Source organism: Pleurodeles waltl, unplaced genomic scaffold (genome assembly GCF_031143425.1).
Source record: "Pleurodeles waltl isolate 20211129_DDA unplaced genomic scaffold, aPleWal1.hap1.20221129 scaffold_236, whole genome shotgun sequence".
NCBI lineage: Eukaryota > Metazoa > Chordata > Amphibia > Caudata > Salamandridae > Pleurodeles > Pleurodeles waltl.
The window spans coordinates 20,711-36,210 of record NW_027149942.1 but is presented as its reverse complement, the minus strand read 5'-3'; the positions used below and the strand labels follow the sequence as shown (position 1 = coordinate 36,210).

The 15,500-nt window shown below is 44.1% G+C and overlaps 4 non-coding genes across 4 annotated transcripts; all 4 read right to left on the bottom strand.

The window, feature by feature from the left end:
• Positions 1-2,982: 2,982 nt before the first annotated feature.
• On the bottom strand, positions 2,983-3,054 carry TRNAD-GUC (transfer RNA aspartic acid (anticodon GUC)). The gene has a single exon. It is a non-coding gene; the product is annotated as a tRNA-Asp (tRNA).
• Positions 3,055-3,417: 363 nt separating this feature from the next.
• On the bottom strand, positions 3,418-3,503 carry TRNAY-GUA (transfer RNA tyrosine (anticodon GUA)). Its single transcript is given in 2 exon segments — positions 3,418-3,453; positions 3,467-3,503. It is a non-coding gene; the product is annotated as a tRNA-Tyr (tRNA).
• Positions 3,504-10,113: 6,610 nt separating this feature from the next.
• TRNAD-GUC (transfer RNA aspartic acid (anticodon GUC)) lies at positions 10,114-10,185 on the bottom strand. The gene has a single exon. It is a non-coding gene; the product is annotated as a tRNA-Asp (tRNA).
• Positions 10,186-10,548: 363 nt separating this feature from the next.
• TRNAY-GUA (transfer RNA tyrosine (anticodon GUA)) lies at positions 10,549-10,634 on the bottom strand. The gene is given in 2 exon segments: positions 10,549-10,584; positions 10,598-10,634. It is a non-coding gene; the product is annotated as a tRNA-Tyr (tRNA).
• Positions 10,635-15,500: the final 4,866 nt, after the last annotated feature.

The following is a 15,500-nucleotide window of genomic DNA, read 5'->3' as shown; positions in this document are numbered from 1 at the left end:
TAAGGGAGCCGTTCTTGTAGCTCCTTGTTACCAAGTTTCGTCCTTGGCAACCCAACTCTCTCTTCCTTACCTATCACCTGCAGACGAAAGAAAAATAGCGCACAAACAAAGCAAGTTTCATGTTGAAATTAAACATAGGAATTGGCAGACCTTAACTCCAGCTTGAACAATGGAATGGAAGCACATTTTAGTTATGTTTTTACAAATGCAATTGTCTTAAACACAGTAAATGATGAGTGACTATAAAATATATCATTTGTTAAGATACCAAGGTATAAATGCATCTGGTTAACATTTCATAAAAGCAGTTTATATCTAACAAGTGTAATATCACTCACAAAGGCACCATAATGTTGTGGTCTTTTAATGCATCACATTTACATGGGTATAGTTTTTCACACAATATATGAAGGTAAATGCTGTCCTTCTCTTCTACCAAAGAAAGCATAAAGGCACAGCCATGTTATGCTCTGTCACACCCATTGCTGTGAAACATCTGGTGGAGCCCTGGGGGTGCATCTGTAACGTAATGGGTATTTGTAAGGCACGCAATCACCTGCAAGGGTTTCCTGGCGCTGAGCAGGCGTGTGTGTGTGTAGCCCTGTCTAAGGTAGGTTGGTTTATTAAAAACGCAGGTCTTCAACTTCTTGCAGAATTGAAGAAGAGAATAAAATGCTCTTGTGTGAAATGGGAGTCCATTCCATGCTTTAGGAGTGATGCAACAGAACACCCATCCTCCTGATCTGGTTCTCTGTATGTATGGGATGTGTGTGAGTAGGAGCCCTGAGTAGATGGAAGTCTCTTGGTGGTTGTGGAAAGAGAAGCAACTGGTCAAGTAGGTGGGGCCTACGTTGTGTTGTGCCTTGAATGTGTATGTAAGGTGTTTGAAATTAGTTCATTTCTGTTTCGGGAGACAGTGGAGCTCTCTGAGGTATGGTGAGATGTGAATTCAGAGCGGGAGGTTGAGGATGAGTCTGGGTGCCAAATTCCAGGTAGTTTTCTAGTGAGTTATCTGATGTTTCAAGCATAGAGAGCATCCCCGTGGCCCAACTTGCTGCTAACTTGGTCATGAGTGGCAGTTTTCTAGTGTTGCTGGCTGTGGATTCTAATGATGAGTATTGTCTGCTTTCAAGCCCTGCAGGAGGGTTGCCACTTTTTCAGAGAAGAATTCTAAATATTTCTGTCTAGACTCAGGTTACGGAAGGTCCGGGAGATTGTATTTAAATAGTAGTTTGTGGAAAGTTGCACTCCACTCTTTCGGACCTTCATACAAGGAGTAAAACTTTCCTCTTAGCAGTGAACTTACAGCCTGTGATAGTATTCTCTCAGTTCTGAGACTCACACTGAGTAGGGCTTTGAGAAACTTGTTCCAATAAAGAAAATAAAGACGGACTGAAGGGGGCTCAGAAAGAAATGAGGGGTGAAGAAAGAAAGAAGCTGGAATGTGGAGGGAAATAGATTGATGTTGTTAAAGTAATGTTTTATTTTACCAAGTTTGAGAGGGTTTAAAGTTTGACTACTCAGCACTGAAGGTAATGGATATCAAACAAAAAGTCACTGTGGAAACCTGGGATCTTTAGAGCTTCAGTCTAACGTCCTAGCCAAGAGCCCATGGAGGGGCTCTGTTGTTTTGGAGAGCTCACAGGTATCTTTACAGGTGTCCAGGTCTCTCATCACCTCCCCCCTTAGTCTGAAAGAAGCCTCGCCGGGGGTCGCTGCTCTCTTTACAGCAGTGTGGACCAGACATCACCACACAGGCTTAAACCTACGCTTTCGCCGACTGACCAAGATATACAAAAAGCCAGAATAAAACACCAGACATGGAAGACACACTGCATTCATGGAGACCACGAAGAAAGAGATACTGCACATTAAATAGATTTACATTAAATAGATGGAGAATACTTGACGGAGACACAAACTATTAAAACAAGCATTTGCAATGCAACGGGTCTCGCGTTTGCTCATGTTACAGCTGATCGCGTTGTAAACTCCTAACCCGACTTTTCACCTATCGGGCAAAAGTGCATTTATGTACATAACCCGAAAAAGTGAAGTTAATTATGTAAAGTGCTCGACTTCTGCCAAGCGAGATCGCGCTCGTGAATGAGAGAAAAAGAAGTCCATGAGCCCGATGGAAAACAGCGAGCCTCGCATGTTTTCTGTACTTGGTCGCTGCGCTGGAGGAGGGCGAGCCACCGGAAAAGGCATGACCTATGCGTGCCTTCGACTAATGAAAGCAAGCGGATTTTATTAGGCAAGCCCACGTACCAATAAAAAACACTGACGTGACGTTGACAGGGCTCCGAGCCCTTTTCTAAACACTAAAGCGTCTCGCTGCGATACGCATGCGCGAGCGCATGCAACGCAGGCTCGACCCTAAAAACATGAATAACCAATACACTACCCGGAAGCCTACGTTTCTTCGTTACTACAACTTGCATTCACTCCAATTTCAGAAAAGTACGTTCGTTATTAAAAAAGATACAGTTTGGTTCTAATTGTTTGAATAGATGATATATAGTTTTAGTTGAAAATCAGAGGCGCAACTAGAAAAAGTAATAGTGATGAAGCTTATAATACATTTGAAATTAACCATGACGCGATTACGTGGAATTGATAATCAAGCAAAACAGCCAGTACCAATTGTTCACCACATAGTACTTTGTTTTTCTGTAAATATTAAACATTCGCTGTCGACTAAGTGGTCCATAACTTAAAATCAAAATGTACAAATGTGTTCCCAAAACTTGATTCCTTCATGTTGAAAGCTTTCTCTGTTGGATTTCCAAGCCTGCCAGCTCTGCTAGAGGCGCCTCGGTGTTGGTATTTATTACAATTCTATATGCTGCCACTGATCATATTATACAGTGCACTTCATATACATTAAATCGCAATACTTCTAAAATGTCGAGATTGTAAACGAAACAAATAACAAAATGTATTTCTAAAGTGTAAACATGGTTAAGTCATAAACATAGTCTCCCCGTCGGGGAATTGAACCCCGGTCTCCCGCGTGACAGGCGGGGATACTGACCACTATACTAACGAGGAACTGATGACTCCCTGGTACCTGACCTCCTACTGATTGTTCTACCTGTCCCCCTGCTGGGGGCGCTGCACCCACAGAAATGTCAGTGTTGACCCCATCTGTGCAAGGAAAGAGCCGCTCTCTTTGTATCACTGATTTACAGCTTCCTCTGCACAGACTCCTCCTTTTCTCTCTCTGACAATCCCTGGGATCAGCGGCTGCACCTCCATCCATTTCTGCTCTGGCTAAATTCACTTCTTGGTGCCATCTGAGAAAAATGGGGGAGACAAAAACAATTGTCAAGCTCTAGCGTCGTTGCTTCAAAACATGGCGTATTTTAATTTCAGAATGTGAAAAGAAATATGAAGAGCAAATACGAAAAAAAATCCTTCGAGCCGGATTTGAACCAGCGACCTAAGGATATCAGCTTCACCACTACAGTCCTCCGCTCTACCAACTGAGCTATCGAAGGGACGGAAGCATCATGTGACTGCAGCCTTCAGGTTATGTACCTGCCAGCAGTGGGGCCCATGGTGATCATGTGTATGTGTGCTGGGCATTTAAAGACCGAGGTCACATATCAAGCTGTGTCTTCAGGATGCATGCTGTTTATTTTCAGATGCCTATCTCATTCTCCAGCATCACAAACCTACAATCAGCATCATTTCATCTACCACCGGAGTACTTTTTGGAAACTCATCGCACAATAACTACAAAGGGTGACTCTGCATTTTAATTGGCAAGGCGTGCTTTTCCTCTTCATTTGCGTACTCTGGAAAACACATGCCGCTTTAGCAATGCACATTTTCAGTGCTTTTCTAATATCTCAATATTTCAGCAGCAAGCATGGGGGAGGGCTTTCTGTTGAAGTCAGTCATACAGCCATTGTCTTTCCATCTTGATTACCTTTACTTAGAATTCAAAAAAATAAATGTGTCTTGTCGCAGACGCACAAAGTGATTTCTCAGCATTCTCAATGGTTTATTAAAAATAATGGGAACTAACTTTCTTGAGAAAAGTACAGCTCAGGAAATAAAATGGCAAAACCATCACAACAAGTATGTCGGCCAATGAACTCAGCAGGAATGCTGAAAGTTGTGTAGATTCTTAAACTTTGGAAAGCTTGGCGCTCAGTGTAAGAATGATAGGGAGTGTGCGGTGAGGATGCAGGCATGTTGCCCCCCCCTGTGATTGGTGAAGGCGTGAACAATGACAATATTAACACTTACCAGTTTTACATAAAAAACCTTGCTCTAGTGCAAGGGTGCCCAACATAAGTCCAGTAGAGTCGGATCCATGCCGGATTTGCAGGATATCCACAAGATATATATATGATTGCCAGAAATGAACAACAGTTACATATTAAGCTCGTCCGAGGTCACCTTGAAAACCTGGCATGGACGACCCCGCCTCCCACTGCAATGGAAACCATTCTCTAACACACAGGATGGGGGGAGTGATACTGCTTCCTACCTGGCCTCGTGCAGGAAGGAAGCCAGAGACAGTGTCTGTTAAACTCACTACAAACAGTGGCAACTTGGAACGATTTCACATTTAAGGCTGCACCCAACATTGTCTGCAGCTTGCCAGGCTGTGAGCAGGCCCAGGGTTTGCACAGACTTGAACAGATCCAGCTCTGCTTAAGAGGCTCAGCACTGGTTCTGTAAAGTGTCCATCCCTGGCCAGCCACAGTGCACGTGAGGAGCTGCTCATCCGGTTCTGTGCTCTTGTGCAACAAAAGGAAAGTAAAGTGACCTGATTTCTAAAGTGTTTGCTATTTCCATATGTCACCTTCATAGCACCGTAAATAACCAGTATTCATAGCAGCCACTTTATATACCTTGTGAGGGAAAAGCGTTGAGCCCACTCGGCTCGGATTTAAGAATGTGACCTGTAAGTCATGCTCAGGTACCAGCAGGGGGCACTTTACTAGTGAGCCATCTTGGAGGCTGCCCATGACTGACTCTGCCCTAGCCCACCCCACCTTTTTGAGACAAGCATCTGTTGTGAAAACTCCTCGTCCCCCCCTGGCTCCCAGCAAAGGCCTGACAGCCATCATCTCACCCCTGGAAGCACCTAGAAACTCTGCTGCTAGGCGCTCTCGAGCACAGTGTCAGTCCCACGGCTGCCTGCGTGTCTTTGACTTCTTCAGGCATCCCTCGCGCTTCCACATAAAGTGTAGCTCGTGACACGCATCACCAGAAGGGAGATTATGGTTGGGGCATAGAAGCTAGACCCCAGGCGCTACATTACATACCCTGCACTGATGCTACAGCAATTGGGCATCGTCATTTGAACGTATTTGCCCTGGTTAGTCAGCGCAAATGTCTTTTTATTTAGCACGTTGATATGCCACAAATGTCATCACAAAACAGGATCAGTACAAGTGTAACATATGCATCCCAGAAATGCAGAAGCGTTGGTTCAACACTGCAATGTATGTAATCCCCCCCCCCCCCCCGGACTGAAAAATGCACTTAAGGAGCAAACACTTTTTTTTTAGCTCAAATCACTCAGCTGTGTTTTTATAAAACATTACTGGTTTCTTGACAGCAGTGTGAATGATGACCCGAATTGCAGTATGAACAGGGCCTGGCTATTGTTGGCAGCTCTTTCATGGCAGTACCACAATGGCTCCAGATGACAAACAAGCCTTGGTAAAGCTAATAGATCTTGCCTATGTGGGATCTATTGGTTTTGTGAATGTTTTTTTAGCCACATTGTACAGCAGCTCTGGCTTCAGTGCAGCATGGATGAATGTAAAAAAAAGCACTATGAAGTGATCAATGCTGGCTGTGTCATATACAGCTTTTTTCCTTTACTTTCAGCCATGTTGCAGCATGGCTAAATCACTGGCAAAACCAGTAGCTATCACATAGGCGATACCTATTGGCTTTGCCAATGCTTGTGTTCCTTGCCATTAATAACCTGACATCTGAAAAACATCAGGACTTTTACAAGGAGACGTGCACACTACAGGATACTGTCATTTCACTACTAACGCACCTCATGCTTGTCAATGGAAGGTTCCATGGTGTAATGGTTAGCACTCTGGACTTTGAGTCCAGCGATCTGAGTTTGAATCTCGGTAGAACCTGCTGTAGTTTTAATAATTTAACATTCATTTCTTTAGTTTTGTATTATTTTAAAATTTTCAGTCCCGTACTAATTACAAGCGAGCTAATATCTTTTGCACAGTTTACATCATCTATGCGTTGCTTATCTTGTTTATTTGAAATATGTTACTATATGGATGATATCAATTAAAATTGTAGCACAGAAGTATCGCTCGTCATATATATTAATAATGCAGAACAAGTTAGGTGGTCATAGATATTAATAATAATGCAGAACAAGGTAGATGGAAGTGTTAAAAGTGTTTCCGCCCAGTTTCAAACCCGCGACCTTTCACGGGGGCAGCGAACGTGATAACCACTACACTACAGAAACTCGCGGGAGCTGATGTCGCATGTACATTATACTGAGAATTATAAAGGGGTGGGGCATTGGGGGTGACGAGCAGTGAGGGGAGTGCACTGTGCACTCCCCTCAGTGCACATGTGTGTTTGGCCGGCCATCTGGGGCACACTGCTGCCGGGCTGGAGAGAGCAGGCACAGGCTCCCAGTCTGTCTGGGAGCACCGTGGCTGGGCACTCCCAGCCAATCCTAACGCTTCTCTGAGCAGCGTCAGGATTGGCCGCAGGGCAGGCTGGGAGCCTGCTGCTGACGGAGGAGCAGCGGTGCGACGGAGCAGGTAAGTTTTTAGTTTTTTAACTTTTTAATATTGTTAATATTCTCCTTGCCTCCCCACACCCCGCTCTCCACCCCACCTCTGGTAACCCCTGTGAGTCGCGACTGCCACTTAGTCAAGGAGAGTTATCTTTCCCTTAGAGTCCACTCTAGTCAAGGGGGCAAAAAGATTCTGAATCTCTGCCTAACTGAACAACACTTTAATCACCCCAGAGCCTTCCAGTAGCTGACATCACACCCAAAGAAACAATTACTAACAAGACACCATTGTGAATTATGTCCAATTCACTTTTATCCTCTTCTGAACACATCTGCTCCACCTTGGATTACATCCATGCCCAGGAATATAGTAAGGGAGCCGTTCTTGTAGCTCCTTGTTACCAAGTTTCGTCCTTGGCAACCCAACTCTCTCTTCCTTACCTATCACCTGCAGACGAAAGAAAAATAGCGCACAAACAAAGCAAGTTTCATGTTGAAATTAAACATAGGAATTGGCAGACCTTAACTCCAGCTTGAACAATGGAATGGAAGCACATTTTAGTTATGTTTTTACAAATGCAATTGTCTTAAACACAGTAAATGATGAGTGACTATAAAATATATCATTTGTTAAGATACCAAGGTATAAATGCATCTGGTTAACATTTCATAAAAGCAGTTTATATCTAACAAGTGTAATATCACTCACAAAGGCACCATAATGTTGTGGTCTTTTAATGCATCACATTTACATGGGTATAGTTTTTCACACAATATATGAAGGTAAATGCTGTCCTTCTCTTCTACCAAAGAAAGCATAAAGGCACAGCCATGTTATGCTCTGTCACACCCATTGCTGTGAAACATCTGGTGGAGCCCTGGGGGTGCATCTGTAACGTAATGGGTATTTGTAAGGCACGCAATCACCTGCAAGGGTTTCCTGGCGCTGAGCAGGCGTGTGTGTGTGTAGCCCTGTCTAAGGTAGGTTGGTTTATTAAAAACGCAGGTCTTCAACTTCTTGCAGAATTGAAGAAGAGAATAAAATGCTCTTGTGTGAAATGGGAGTCCATTCCATGCTTTAGGAGTGATGCAACAGAACACCCATCCTCCTGATCTGGTTCTCTGTATGTATGGGATGTGTGTGAGTAGGAGCCCTGAGTAGATGGAAGTCTCTTGGTGGTTGTGGAAAGAGAAGCAACTGGTCAAGTAGGTGGGGCCTACGTTGTGTTGTGCCTTGAATGTGTATGTAAGGTGTTTGAAATTAGTTCATTTCTGTTTCGGGAGACAGTGGAGCTCTCTGAGGTATGGTGAGATGTGAATTCAGAGCGGGAGGTTGAGGATGAGTCTGGGTGCCAAATTCCAGGTAGTTTTCTAGTGAGTTATCTGATGTTTCAAGCATAGAGAGCATCCCCGTGGCCCAACTTGCTGCTAACTTGGTCATGAGTGGCAGTTTTCTAGTGTTGCTGGCTGTGGATTCTAATGATGAGTATTGTCTGCTTTCAAGCCCTGCAGGAGGGTTGCCACTTTTTCAGAGAAGAATTCTAAATATTTCTGTCTAGACTCAGGTTACGGAAGGTCCGGGAGATTGTATTTAAATAGTAGTTTGTGGAAAGTTGCACTCCACTCTTTCGGACCTTCATACAAGGAGTAAAACTTTCCTCTTAGCAGTGAACTTACAGCCTGTGATAGTATTCTCTCAGTTCTGAGACTCACACTGAGTAGGGCTTTGAGAAACTTGTTCCAATAAAGAAAATAAAGACGGACTGAAGGGGGCTCAGAAAGAAATGAGGGGTGAAGAAAGAAAGAAGCTGGAATGTGGAGGGAAATAGATTGATGTTGTTAAAGTAATGTTTTATTTTACCAAGTTTGAGAGGGTTTAAAGTTTGACTACTCAGCACTGAAGGTAATGGATATCAAACAAAAAGTCACTGTGGAAACCTGGGATCTTTAGAGCTTCAGTCTAACGTCCTAGCCAAGAGCCCATGGAGGGGCTCTGTTGTTTTGGAGAGCTCACAGGTATCTTTACAGGTGTCCAGGTCTCTCATCACCTCCCCCCTTAGTCTGAAAGAAGCCTCGCCGGGGGTCGCTGCTCTCTTTACAGCAGTGTGGACCAGACATCACCACACAGGCTTAAACCTACGCTTTCGCCGACTGACCAAGATATACAAAAAGCCAGAATAAAACACCAGACATGGAAGACACACTGCATTCATGGAGACCACGAAGAAAGAGATACTGCACATTAAATAGATTTACATTAAATAGATGGAGAATACTTGACGGAGACACAAACTATTAAAACAAGCATTTGCAATGCAACGGGTCTCGCGTTTGCTCATGTTACAGCTGATCGCGTTGTAAACTCCTAACCCGACTTTTCACCTATCGGGCAAAAGTGCATTTATGTACATAACCCGAAAAAGTGAAGTTAATTATGTAAAGTGCTCGACTTCTGCCAAGCGAGATCGCGCTCGTGAATGAGAGAAAAAGAAGTCCATGAGCCCGATGGAAAACAGCGAGCCTCGCATGTTTTCTGTACTTGGTCGCTGCGCTGGAGGAGGGCGAGCCACCGGAAAAGGCATGACCTATGCGTGCCTTCGACTAATGAAAGCAAGCGGATTTTATTAGGCAAGCCCACGTACCAATAAAAAACACTGACGTGACGTTGACAGGGCTCCGAGCCCTTTTCTAAACACTAAAGCGTCTCGCTGCGATACGCATGCGCGAGCGCATGCAACGCAGGCTCGACCCTAAAAACATGAATAACCAATACACTACCCGGAAGCCTACGTTTCTTCGTTACTACAACTTGCATTCACTCCAATTTCAGAAAAGTACGTTCGTTATTAAAAAAGATACAGTTTGGTTCTAATTGTTTGTATAGATGATATATAGTTTTAGTTGAAAATCAGAGGCGCAACTAGAAAAAGTAATAGTGATGAAGCTTATAATACATTTGAAATTAACCATGACGCGATTACGTGGAATTGATAATCAAGCAAAACAGCCAGTACCAATTGTTCACCACATAGTACTTTGTTTTTCTGTAAATATTAAACATTCGCTGTCGACTAAGTGGTCCATAACTTAAAATCAAAATGTACAAATGTGTTCCCAAAACTTGATTCCTTCATGTTGAAAGCTTTCTCTGTTGGATTTCCAAGCCTGCCAGCTCTGCTAGAGGCGCCTCGGTGTTGGTATTTATTACAATTCTATATGCTGCCACTGATCATATTATACAGTGCACTTCATATACATTAAATCGCAATACTTCTAAAATGTCGAGATTGTAAACGAAACAAATAACAAAATGTATTTCTAAAGTGTAAACATGGTTAAGTCATAAACATAGTCTCCCCGTCGGGGAATTGAACCCCGGTCTCCCGCGTGACAGGCGGGGATACTGACCACTATACTAACGAGGAACTGATGACTCCCTGGTACCTGACCTCCTACTGATTGTTCTACCTGTCCCCCTGCTGGGGGCGCTGCACCCACAGAAATGTCAGTGTTGACCCCATCTGTGCAAGGAAAGAGCCGCTCTCTTTGTATCACTGATTTACAGCTTCCTCTGCACAGACTCCTCCTTTTCTCTCTCTGACAGTCACTGGGATCAGCGGCTGCACCTCCGTCCATTTCTGCTCTGGCTAAATTCACTTCTTGGTGCCATCTGAGAAAAATGGGGGAGACAAAAACAATTGTCAAGCTCTAGCGTCGTTGCTTCAAAACATGGCGTATTTTAATTTCAGAATGTGAAAAGAAATATGAAGAGCAAATACGAAAAAAAATCCTTCGAGCCGGATTTGAACCAGCGACCTAAGGATATCAGCTTCACCACTACAGTCCTCCGCTCTACCAACTGAGCTATCGAAGGGACGGAAGCATCATGTGACTGCAGCCTTCAGGTTATGTACCTGCCAGCAGTGGGGCCCATGGTGATCATGTGTATGTGTGCTGGGCATTTAAAGACCGAGGTCACATATCAAGCTGTGTCTTCAGGATGCATGCTGTTTATTTTCAGATGCCTATCTCATTCTCCAGCATCACAAACCTACAATCAGCATCATTTCATCTACCACCGGAGTACTTTTTGGAAACTCATCGCACAATAACTACAAAGGGTGACTCTGCATTTTAATTGGCAAGGCGTGCTTTTCCTCTTCATTTGCGTACTCTGGAAAACACATGCCGCTTTAGCAATGCACATTTTCAGTGCTTTTCTAATATCTCAATATTTCAGCAGCAAGCATGGGGGAGGGCTTTCTGTTGAAGTCAGTCATACAGCCATTGTCTTTCCATCTTGATTACCTTTACTTAGAATTCAAAAAAATAAATGTGTCTTGTCGCAGACGCACAAAGTGATTTCTCAGCATTCTCAATGGTTTATTAAAAATAATGGGAACTAACTTTCTTGAGAAAAGTACAGCTCAGGAAATAAAATGGCAAAACCATCACAACAAGTATGTCGGCCAATGAACTCAGCAGGAATGCTGAAAGTTGTGTAGATTCTTAAACTTTGGAAAGCTTGGCGCTCAGTGTAAGAATGATAGGGAGTGTGCGGTGAGGATGCAGGCATGTTGCCCCCCCCTGTGATTGGTGAAGGCGTGAACAATGACAATATTAACACTTACCAGTTTTACATAAAAAACCTTGCTCTAGTGCAAGGGTGCCCAACATAAGTCCAGTAGAGTCGGATCCATGCCGGATTTGCAGGATATCCACAAGATATATATATGATTGCCAGAAATGAACAACAGTTACATATTAAGCTCGTCCGAGGTCACCTTGAAAACCTGGCATGGACGACCCCGCCTCCCACTGCAATGGAAACCATTCTCTAACACACAGGATGGGGGGAGTGATACTGCTTCCTACCTGGCCTCGTGCAGGAAGGAAGCCAGAGACAGTGTCTGTTAAACTCACTACAAACAGTGGCAACTTGGAACGATTTCACATTTAAGGCTGCACCCAACATTGTCTGCAGCTTGCCAGGCTGTGAGCAGGCCCAGGGTTTGCACAGACTTGAACAGATCCAGCTCTGCTTAAGAGGCTCAGCACTGGTTCTGTAAAGTGTCCATCCCTGGCCAGCCACAGTGCACGTGAGGAGCTGCTCATCCGGTTCTGTGCTCTTGTGCAACAAAAGGAAAGTAAAGTGACCTGATTTCTAAAGTGTTTGCTATTTCCATATGTCACCTTCATAGCACCGTAAATAACCAGTATTCATAGCAGCCACTTTATATACCTTGTGAGGGAAAAGCGTTGAGCCCACTCGGCTCGGATTTAAGAATGTGACCTGTAAGTCATGCTCAGGTACCAGCAGGGGGCACTTTACTAGTGAGCCATCTTGGAGGCTGCCCATGACTGACTCTGCCCTAGCCCACCCCACCTTTTTGAGACAAGCATCTGTTGTGAAAACTCCTCGTCCCCCCCTGGCTCCCAGCAAAGGCCTGACAGCCATCATCTCACCCCTGGAAGCACCTAGAAACTCTGCTGCTAGGCGCTCTCGAGCACAGTGTCAGTCCCACGGCTGCCTGCGTGTCTTTGACTTCTTCAGGCATCCCTCGCGCTTCCACATAAAGTGTAGCTCGTGACACGCATCACCAGAAGGGAGATTATGGTTGGGGCATAGAAGCTAGACCCCAGGCGCTACATTACATACCCTGCACTGATGCTACAGCAATTGGGCATCGTCATTTGAACGTATTTGCCCTGGTTAGTCAGCGCAAATGTCTTTTTATTTAGCACGTTGATATGCCACAAATGTCATCACAAAACAGGATCAGTACAAGTGTAACATATGCATCCCAGAAATGCAGAAGCGTTGGTTCAACACTGCAATGTATGTAATCCCCCCCCCCCCCCCGGACTGAAAAATGCACTTAAGGAGCAAACACTTTTTTTTTAGCTCAAATCACTCAGCTGTGTTTTTATAAAACATTACTGGTTTCTTGACAGCAGTGTGAATGATGACCCGAATTGCAGTATGAACAGGGCCTGGCTATTGTTGGCAGCTCTTTCATGGCAGTACCACAATGGCTCCAGATGACAAACAAGCCTTGGTAAAGCTAATAGATCTTGCCTATGTGGGATCTATTGGTTTTGTGAATGTTTTTTTAGCCACATTGTACAGCAGCTCTGGCTTCAGTGCAGCATGGATGAATGTAAAAAAAAGCACTATGAAGTGATCAATGCTGGCTGTGTCATATACAGCTTTTTTCCTTTACTTTCAGCCATGTTGCAGCATGGCTAAATCACTGGCAAAACCAGTAGCTATCACATAGGCGATACCTATTGGCTTTGCCAATGCTTGTGTTCCTTGCCATTAATAACCTGACATCTGAAAAACATCAGGACTTTTACAAGGAGACGTGCACACTACAGGATACTGTCATTTCACTACTAACGCACCTCATGCTTGTCAATGGAAGGTTCCATGGTGTAATGGTTAGCACTCTGGACTTTGAGTCCAGCGATCTGAGTTTGAATCTCGGTAGAACCTGCTGTAGTTTTAATAATTTAACATTCATTTCTTTAGTTTTGTATTATTTTAAAATTTTCAGTCCCGTACTAATTACAAGCGAGCTAATATCTTTTGCACAGTTTACATCATCTATGCGTTGCTTATCTTGTTTATTTGAAATATGTTACTATATGGATGATATCAATTAAAATTGTAGCACAGAAGTATCGCTCGTCATATATATTAATAATGCAGAACAAGTTAGGTGGTCATAGATATTAATAATAATGCAGAACAAGGTAGATGGAAGTGTTAAAAGTGTTTCCGCCCAGTTTCAAACCCGCGACCTTTCACGGGGGCAGCGAACGTGATAACCACTACACTACAGAAACTCGCGGGAGCTGATGTCGCATGTACATTATACTGAGAATTATAAAGGGGTGGGGCATTGGGGGTGACGAGCAGTGAGGGGAGTGCACTGTGCACTCCCCTCAGTGCACATGTGTGTTTGGCCGGCCATCTGGGGCACACTGCTGCCGGGCTGGAGAGAGCAGGCACAGGCTCCCAGTCTGTCTGGGAGCACCGTGGCTGGGCACTCCCAGCCAATCCTAACGCTTCTCTGAGCAGCGTCAGGATTGGCCGCAGGGCAGGCTGGGAGCCTGCTGCTGACGGAGGAGCAGCGGTGCGACGGAGCAGGTAAGTTTTTAGTTTTTTAACTTTTTAATATTGTTAATATTCTCCTTGCCTCCCCACACCCCGCTCTCCACCCCACCTCTGGTAACCCCTGTGAGTCGCGACTGCCACTTAGTCAAGGAGAGTTATCTTTCCCTTAGAGTCCACTCTAGTCAAGGGGGCAAAAAGATTCTGAATCTCTGCCTAACTGAACAACACTTTAATCACCCCAGAGCCTTCCAGTAGCTGACATCACACCCAAAGAAACAATTACTAACAAGACACCATTGTGAATTATGTCCAATTCACTTTTATCCTCTTCTGAACACATCTGCTCCACCTTGGATTACATCCATGCCCAGGAATATAGTAAGGGAGCCGTTCTTGTAGCTCCTTGTTACCAAGTTTCGTCCTTGGCAACCCAACTCTCTCTTCCTTACCTATCACCTGCAGACGAAAGAAAAATAGCGCACAAACAAAGCAAGTTTCATGTTGAAATTAAACATAGGAATTGGCAGACCTTAACTCCAGCTTGAACAATGGAATGGAAGCACATTTTAGTTATGTTTTTACAAATGCAATTGTCTTAAACACAGTAAATGATGAGTGACTATAAAATATATCATTTGTTAAGATACCAAGGTATAAATGCATCTGGTTAACATTTCATAAAAGCAGTTTATATCTAACAAGTGTAATATCACTCACAAAGGCACCATAATGTTGTGGTCTTTTAATGCATCACATTTACATGGGTATAGTTTTTCACACAATATATGAAGGTAAATGCTGTCCTTCTCTTCTACCAAAGAAAGCATAAAGGCACAGCCATGTTATGCTCTGTCACACCCATTGCTGTGAAACATCTGGTGGAGCCCTGGGGGTGCATCTGTAACGTAATGGGTATTTGTAAGGCACGCAATCACCTGCAAGGGTTTCCTGGCGCTGAGCAGGCGTGTGTGTGTGTAGCCCTGTCTAAGGTAGGTTGGTTTATTAAAAACGCAGGTCTTCAACTTCTTGCAGAATTGAAGAAGAGAATAAAATGCTCTTGTGTGAAATGGGAGTCCATTCCATGCTTTAGGAGTGATGCAACAGAACACCCATCCTCCTGATCTGGTTCTCTGTATGTATGGGATGTGTGTGAGTAGGAGCCCTGAGTAGATGGAAGTCTCTTGGTGGTTGTGGAAAGAGAAGCAACTGGTCAAGTAGGTGGGGCCTACGTTGTGTTGTGCCTTGAATGTGTATGTAAGGTGTTTGAAATTAGTTCATTTCTGTTTCGGGAGACAGTGGAGCTCTCTGAGGTATGGTGAGATGTGAATTCAGAGCGGGAGGTTGAGGATGAGTCTGGGTGCCAAATTCCAGGTAGTTTTCTAGTGAGTTATCTGATGTTTCAAGCATAGAGAGCATCCCCGTGGCCCAACTTGCTGCTAACTTGGTCATGAGTGGCAGTTTTCTAGTGTTGCTGGCTGTGGATTCTAATGATGAGTATTGTCTGCTTTCAAGCCCTGCAGGAGGGTTGCCACTTTTTCAGAGAAGAATTCTAAATATTTCTGTCTAGACTCAGGTTACGGAAGGTCCGGGAGATTGTATTTAAATAGTAGTTTGTGG